Source organism: Grammomys surdaster, unplaced genomic scaffold (assembly GCF_004785775.1).
Source record: "Grammomys surdaster isolate TR1022 unplaced genomic scaffold, NIH_TR_1.0 126153, whole genome shotgun sequence".
NCBI classification, from domain to species: domain Eukaryota; kingdom Metazoa; phylum Chordata; class Mammalia; order Rodentia; family Muridae; genus Grammomys; species Grammomys surdaster.
The window spans coordinates 7419166-7427864 of record NW_021620961.1 but is presented as its reverse complement, the minus strand read 5'-3'; the positions used below and the strand labels follow the sequence as shown (position 1 = coordinate 7427864).

The following is an 8699-nucleotide window of genomic DNA, read 5'->3' as shown; positions in this document are numbered from 1 at the left end:
AAAATCAATGTATTTATGATTTTATGTCTATTTATATGTATAATATATAAATAATTAACTTAGCTGGAAATTAGAGAAAACAATGGCAAACAAAAAAATAATTTTTCTCAGGTCTAGTTAAATTGCTTCACTTACCTCTAAAACAGCTTTTAAAAGTGGAGTCAACATTTTGTATATGTTTTACTAATTAGGTGTTTAGTCTTGACTTCATTGATTTTGGATCAGGAACTCAAGAACAGCAGCATGATGCTTATGATAAATGTTTATGATAGATGCCCTATCATTGTAAATTAGATCCCTTTGACATCATAGCCCCATGGTGTCAGCATTGCACAAGCTGTTTCAGGCCAGTGCTGTAAGAAAACTAACTCAAATCCACAGTCACATTTATGGAAGACATGTCATTACTGACAATAACTACTGATAGATCATTTCCATACATTCTCCTAAATTTCCTGATTTAAATCTGGATCATCATAAGGAGATGGATATAATCTTTACATATGTAATAGTTTGGTTTAGATGAGTTTTCAGATCTATACTTTACCATTATAAGAATTAATATTTTGATACTGTAAGGAATTGTGCAACAACCTCTCCAAGGAGAATGATTAGGAAAAGAATGAGGCTATGGAGAAGATGAGTTTGATAGCTTGTCCTGGCCTCATTCTTTAGCATGTGGCCTGCAGCATGTCCTAAATTACTGCTTAGGAAGCCTTAGTTAATTTCAGAGATGTTACTATGAAAGTGCCAAATTAGTATTTTTGGTTTGAACATAGGATGGCTTCTGTGGTTCCCTGTGAGTGCTCTGTAGCAGGCCACGTTTGTTTCTTATTAAACCTCTAATTTATTGTTCTCAACTGAACATGTTACTATTCTGCCTTCCTAGATCTGTCCCTGAATGTAAGCAAATTTGGTCATGCAATAGCTACAGAGATGTCTTGAGTATGTAGTCTATCGATGTGAAGATAGAGTAGGAACTCTCAGCATCTTACATGTGATCTGACACAAACTGGGTAAGGACTCCAACTCACCTCTGGCTTTATAAAGATCTTCCTTTGAAGAGGGTCACATTGACCCCTTCATCGACTTCTCTTAGATTCAAACTTTAGCTCTACCTCTCTCTTCACAATACTAGAAGCACGTGATGCTTTTTCACAGTGTGAGATTGTGCTTGTTCTCCTGCATTGCACAAATGTCTTTAGTTTTTTCTGTCTGAATCACCTTATTCTTTCCAGCCTCTGCGATGACCTCCAGTTCATCTACTCCACTTCCCGAACTCTTCTTTGAAAGCTGTACTTTCACATATCTAACAACCCATTTCATAGTCATTCACCTAAGTGCATTCTGCGTCTATTCATTCAGCTCTGCTTCCCCTGTCTTCCCAGCTCAGCCCTCATTCTCACCTGATTTAACTCGTTTTAGATATACATGTCCATTTTATTCTTTCTCTTTCATATTTACTTTTTTATTGGTTATTTTATTTATTTACATTTCAAATCTTGTCCCCTTTCCTCATTTCCCCTCTGCAAACCCTCTATGTCATCCCCCTCCCTGCTGCTTTTATGAGGGTGTTCCCCCCACACCACTCACTCCCACCTCACTGCCCTGGCACTCCCCTACACTGGGGCATCGAGCCTTCCCAGGACCAAGGGCCTACATTGATGTCTGATAAGGCCATCCTCTACTACATATGCAGCTGGAATCATGGGTCCTTCCATATGTATTTTTTGGTTGGTAGTTTAGTCCCTGGGAGCTCTGGGGGATCTGGTTGGTTGATATTGTTGTTCTTCTTATGAGATTCCAATCCCTTTCAGCTCCTTCAGTCCTTCCCCTAACTCCTCAGTGGGGGGTCCTTGTGCTCAATCATATTTACTTTTTAAAAAACTTGTTTTCTGTTTTTCCACCTTTGAATAGCAGCACACAGGCAACTTGTCTTACATATTTGTTGTCAAAACAGTTGTTTCCCTGGGTGCTCTTGGACCACCTCTTCTAACTCACTTAATGCCTAGCTCCTCATATTCTACTTTAATGTGATGTTTTTCTGTATCTGCATGAGAGTTTTCTTCTTCTCTGTGCTTCTGTTCTTTTAAAAAGCAACCTCACCCAAACCCCCACTCTTCACCAATCTGGTAACACATCCCCCAAGACAGTCCAACACTGTCTTTCTTTTCCTCTGCTGTCAGATCCCTTGGGACACAGGCAGACAGGGAAGGTCTCAGACATGAGTTATTTTAGATGGTCTGGGAAAATCTAATTAAAGGTCACAGCAGTTCAGGCTGTGGAGGGGTATTTGTCACTGACTGAAAGAGATGACTCTTGCCATATGCTCTCAGAGGAGCAACAAAGGCCAAACACATAGAAGAATATGGTTTTATGTATGCACTTAACATTTTTCCTAATGATCTAAGTAATCGGGTAAAAGTAATGAAATGCAAAACAAGGGGAATTTTTCTTATCAGTTTTGAATGAATCCTTGAAAGTATTGATTGACCAGACTTTGAAATGTAAAAAAATCAAAAATAAGTTGAAAACTTTAAGATGTATAATAAAAAAAACAATTTTAGAATAATTAAGATACTTAAAGTAGTAATGCCTTCTCACCCCATTGTTTAATGCTTTTTCTTTATTAAAACACATTTAATTTTTTAAAAATATTATAAATAAATAGAAAAGCAAAAACAAATAGTTGTACAAACATAGACACATTTTTCTGAGAATAGTTTGATGCTTGATTGGTTTCATAATGATCACTACTTTAGGAGCTGGTGAGGTGGCTCACTGGTTATGAACTTGTTCTGCTCTTGGAGATCTGAGTTTGTTTCCCAGTTCCCCTGTATACTAGCTCACAATTGCCTGCAACTCCAGAATATCTAACACCTTCTTATATACTTTATGAGAATATGAACTCATAACTTCATATACTCACATGTACACATATTTTTAAATGATTGCCATTTATTTTTAATGTATATAATAATGATGATTTATAAGACAGAAGAAGTTATATTCTGCAACCAAAAATGCTTATATTTTTCTCAGTATATAATGGCACATCATTTTACCTGCAATTTTCCATAGGCTACCCATTCAATTGTCATGAGCTATTTCAATGAGAATAAATGACGTGCATGATGCTCTTAAATTTGAAATAATCTTGAGAATGGATTAAATGTACCCAAAACACAAACAATTGGCATTAAAATAACAAGATGAAAATAGAACAGATTAACAATTTTGGGACCAAAAACAAAAATAAAACTCTGATTATAGACTGTTTAGAAAGTAATAATGATACCACAGATAAGACACAGTCAGTGGTATCACTGTGTAAAGCTGGACCTGGGAAAGCTCAGTCTGATGAAAGCAGTAGGAGGCTGAAGTGATGGCTCAGTGGTAAAGAGGTCATGCTGCCTCTGCAGGGGCCCTGAGTTGGGTTCCCAGCACTCACATAGGGAAGCTCACAAATGCTTGTAAAGCAGGCTCTAAGTGGTCCAATGTCCTCTTCTGCTCACTGAGAGCACTACGTTCACAAACCCACACATAATGACATAAAAATACATTAAAAATATATTGTTTAAAAGTATAATTGGGCTAGTGATATAGTACAGTTGATAGAGTGCTCATCCAGCATGCTAGAAGCCCTGGGTTGATCTCCAACATTACAAAAATCAGATATGGTGATGTTCACCTAAAAGTCTAGTACCAGAGAAAGAAGGGAGTTGGAAGCAGGAGAATCACAGGTTCAAAACTATCCTAAGCTATACTTGGCACTCTGTTCAAGGTCAACATGACACCGTGTCTCCAAAACAAAAGCAACACACACAGATACACACACACACACACACTAATATTACAAGAAATAAAAATAAGTGAGGAGGAATTTCAAGTGAAGAACCTACAGAATAAATTGCTCAGGACAAGAGTATTAAAGAAGCACTCAAGGTGTTAAGACTCTAAAACGCATAACAAAAAACATCAGCATTTCACAAATGGTACCCAAGACAGGGAAAAGTAAAACTACTCATATATGATATCAAGTTACCTTTCCAATTAAAGTTTTATACTTCTCCAGAAAGTTTTAGCAATTTACATTTTCCTACAAATGCTGTCCTTAATTTAAACCAATGCAAGTGAACATTTATTAACATGAATATTTTGTAGCATTTGTTAATTATTATGTCTCTTCTAAAAGATGGCCATTTAAAACCTGGAGCTATAAAATATCTTTTGTTTTTCTGCTTTTACTTAGCTATTGTTTACATCTTAAAATTCTAATGTGATTTTCATCACTTTAATTATGCAAGTGCATCTTATTTGTCCTCTTGCCATATATTTACTTCTTTATTTTATGTTTTTCTGTTCTAATATCTTTAAGGAACATCACTCAGGCAATATTTTTTGTATACTGCCATCCAATTATCTTGTTTTATTGTATTTAGTTTAAAAATGTGTTGTTACTATTATTATTATTAGCATTATTGAGAACCTGTACAAGCCTAATGTGTTATCTGTGTGTTTGTGTGTGTGTATGTATGAGTGAGAAAGACAGAGACAGAGATACAGAGACAGAGAGAGAAAGGGAGGGAGAGAGAGAGAGAGAGAGAGAGAGAGAGAGAGAGAGAGAACCAGCTTTGTGTGAACACTTGAATAATGCAGCACATTGAGTAGGTTACAATCCAACTCTCTAGAGTCAGCCCTTTGCTTCCAACATTACATAGGTTCTGTGGATAGAGTTCACATCATCAAGCTTCCGGCAAGTGCATTTACCCACTGAGCCATCTCACTGGCCCAGTCTTTGTTCTTTTCTTTTTAAACTACAACCTTTAAACTTCCCTGTTGAATGGGATACATGTCTTTATGAATATTAAAATGCATATTTTCTCTGTGGAAATTGATGATTTTTCTATTTATTGCTATTCTGATTTTATTTGCAATGTTTCACATGGGCCTTTATTTTATATTTGTTCTCCATTTGCTTGACTCTGGGTTAGATTGGCTTTGTCTATAATTATGCTTACAATCACACAACATGTGATGTGTCCTTATAATTAATGTCTAGCTGGTTAAATCACTTTATGGTGGTCCTGTTAGCTGAGACACTGGGATGTACACTCCAAAGTGAGACTGAGAATTATCTATATGGTCCAGCTAATCCCTAATGTATGTATCCTGTGAACCCAACTTTGTTTCACAGTACTAAGAATTGAAGCACCTTAATATGTGACTCTATTGACATTCATCACGAAATGTACAAAAACTGTCTTGACTTTTAGATACATAGGCTAGAGACCCTATTGACTTCCTTACTGTAACACTATCAATTTTACATGAGTGACAGATGCTAATATGTAGCTCAGTGGTAAAGAAGTAGTGTATGGCTTTGATCCTCAATACTCCAGAAACCGATAAAATTTAAAAAATTAAGAGTAACAGTGAGAATATTAAATTTATCTTTGCATTTGGGATTCTTACCTGCTCTATTTTTCTCTCTAGATATTTTAACCAAATGTTGGCTGAGTTTGACTAATGATTTTGGACTGCTAATAAATTGCCATGAAAAATTGGAAATTTTTGATTTTTACAGGCTGGAATCAAACTAAGGACCTTATTTATATCAAATAAGCATTCTACTATGGAGCTACACCCTCAACTAGAAATTTATTCTATTAATTTCTTTAACATTTTATTTCTTTTTCTTCCATGAAAAAGTGACTTTCTTCTAAACATTACATATTGTGAAGGAGAATATATGTAGATATATAATATAATTTTTATAAAAAACATTAACATGTAATTTTATGGTTAATATCTTATTATGTAATTCTTTTTGATTATACCTGCATAATTTAATAATAGCATATTGGAACTTATTAGTTTAAATCACTAGTTGAAATGAATTTTTAACTTTTCAAAATGTATTCTAAGTTAGCACCTCTAAATAATATAGTAATTTTTACAGTGTTAAATGATTTAGGCAGTGGAAATAATTTTTAAATTCAATGAGTTGAGCAGCCCATGATCTACCATGTTGGATCAAGTCATCAGAAAGCATCTAGGGTGGCATACCCTTCCTCCACAAAGTAAGGATGAGAGTTGACATGGATCAAATTGACAAACTCTTTCTAATAGTGTCCAGGTAGTAATCTTTCCCAGAGTAATACTAGATTTCAGCAAAGGAGACTATTTTCATAACCTGTGTGTAATTCAGAAAGGTCTATGGCCACATAAAAACCTACAAACTGGCCATAAAAACTACATTATAGTCTCAGAAATCATCAAGGCCTGTTCAAGTTCTGGCAAATGTTTTATGCTGTGTATGGGTTATTAGTGACCTTCCTGAACTTGCTAGAAAAATCCTTATTTCATGTACACTGATGTTAAGTTACAATAGGGGCCAGATCTTGAAAGTAGATGATGGTAGCCATCTAATGTGTAAGGCTGGTTGCCTTTGTTGACTCTTAAATGAGCTGTTTATCTTGAAAGAAAGGAATGAGAAAGCTATGAGTGTACAACTCGAGGTATGGGGTAGTCATGAAGTGTAGCAACCTCAGTGGCCTTGAGAACCTTTAAGCACTACCTAGGTTCATCATTTTTGCATGTCTATATTTCAAGGTCTATTTTTCAGTGATGCTTAATTTCAGTATGCAAAACAGACATGATGGAATCACAGAAAGATGTTAAACAACTTTTATTCTTTGTTTTTTTTTAAATCTTATTCAGAGGCAATTTGCAGACCTATCAGCGACTTCATGTTTCATATATGAGAAAGTGGAAACCCCAGTTTCTGCATTAAATCCCATCTAGAGCTAACTTTACCACTTGTAATGGTATTCTCTGTACTGTTTCTGTACTTTCAAAACTTCCGTTCTATTAGAAAGTCTTATTTAGTTGCTAATTTTATACCTTGTTCGTTTTAATTTGTCTATTTTTTGTTTTCTATCGGATAAGAGTGGATTAAAGCCGATTCAGTTTGCTAAGTACAGGATAGTGAGACAGAAGAGAGATCAGCATCCAAAGGAATCTCCCAGGCAGTGCTGATTTGGATGATGCCATAAATGCCTGTGGAGTGACTTAGTAAATAGGGTGAAGGATGGAGTGTTGGGCATCTATCTCTATCTCTGAATGACAGCTACTGGGAGAGGGAAGGGTGTCTAATCTAATCACTATAAAAACATGAGCGCTTTAATTTGGTTGGGTCATTCAAAGAAAGGGTTTGCTTTGAAGTACGATTACTTGATACTTCCTCTTCACAAATTTGATAGTGATGATAACTATTCTTGTAAAATGTTTCTGAAGACAATGAAAATTTAATGTATAAACTGCAGATGTGGTTTTACAATATTACATTTGTTCTTACAGTTTCATAGATTTCCTTCTTACGAATTCCCAATTAAAATGTACTAAAGTGGAGAAGCACTGTTCTGAGCTGGAGCAAATTATAGCGAATATAATTCTGAAAATAAGAGACTTTGTGAGGTTAATTTGGCATGGAATCTCACCAGAGGTTAGCCTGCTATGCCACGTTCTCAAAGTGAAGTCATTTCCTTAGATACCAAGAACTTTGTTGATAGTTGCATTAAAATTAATTAAAATTAATTTTGCATTAAAATTCTTTAAAAGTCTCAAGGAAAACCATAAATCCCATGCTTAATACCCATATGATACGCAGGATGTATGTGCTGTTAACTATGTGATTGTCTATATGAGCGCTTTTGTCATTTCCACATCTGCAGGCATATAATATAAAGGAAATGTGTCCCAATTCTGTCCTAAATGCTGTTTGATCTAATGTGAAAAGGCATTGTTTTGAATTCATTGAATTAAGCAATATCTATATAGAAAGACCACTCAGGGGTTACCTTTGGTTTACTTTACATCTTTAGCACATTTACTATTAAAAATATTTCTAGAATTCAGTGTCTGCTCGGCTTTGGTTATCTAAGCTGTAATAAGCAGCCTTGGGACCCCTGAAGGCACACCCCACACACTTATGCTGTGTGACCTCAGGTCACAAGTAATGGCTGCAAGCTAATTGATGGAGAAAGGCTTGTCTGGCAGGGCCCCTTTGCGTCCTGCCTGTACATTCCGAAGTTCTGTGAAAAGAAGCACTAAGCGCTCAGCCACGCAATGCAGGAAAACAGAGGAAGTTTTTGCATTCTGATTACAGCCCGAGTTCCCTGTAGTGAGACTGCTTTTCTCCACCCACTTCTCACCAAGAACTCCTGAACTTGAGGGTGGACGACTTAAAGCTAGCTCCCACAGACTCACCTGAAAAGTGTTCTGCTGCACGCGTTCACTGAACCGAAAGGCCAAATCACCTATGTGAGGCAGTGAGAACCATATGGAGATTATATTAGAACTTCAACAAAGTGCACAGCTGCAGCCGGCAGAAGCCAGCTCTCGACTCGGGCTGACAGGCAAATGAACCAGATCGTGGACGGGGCCTCTGGGTGACAGCTCCGGCCTTTTGGTCATTGGACAACTATAGTCAGAACTGAAATGGAACAGGGGCAGAAAAAAAATTAAAAACCACACTTTTGTTCCACGCAACTGTTGCTTTCACATGGTGAGTGCAGATTTAAGATGTTACTAAAATATTCTTTCTGGGTTGTAATAAAAGTTAAGAAATGTGCTCTGCTTTTGGGGGGGCTGATGGGGTAGAGAAACAAGTCATCAAGAATACTTAGAAATTCCGA

General features: G+C 36.3%; 1 long non-coding RNA gene across 1 annotated transcript in view; it reads right to left on the bottom strand.

Moving 5' to 3' along the window:
* The window catches only part of LOC114612258, a 38027-nt gene extending 29612 nt beyond the window's left edge, over positions 1–8415 (bottom strand). Inside the window, exon 1 of the long non-coding RNA XR_003709971.1 lies at positions 8272–8415. This is a non-coding gene — a long non-coding RNA (uncharacterized LOC114612258). The remainder of the gene's footprint in view (positions 1–8271) is intronic.
* Between the last annotated feature and the right edge of the window lie 284 nt (positions 8416–8699).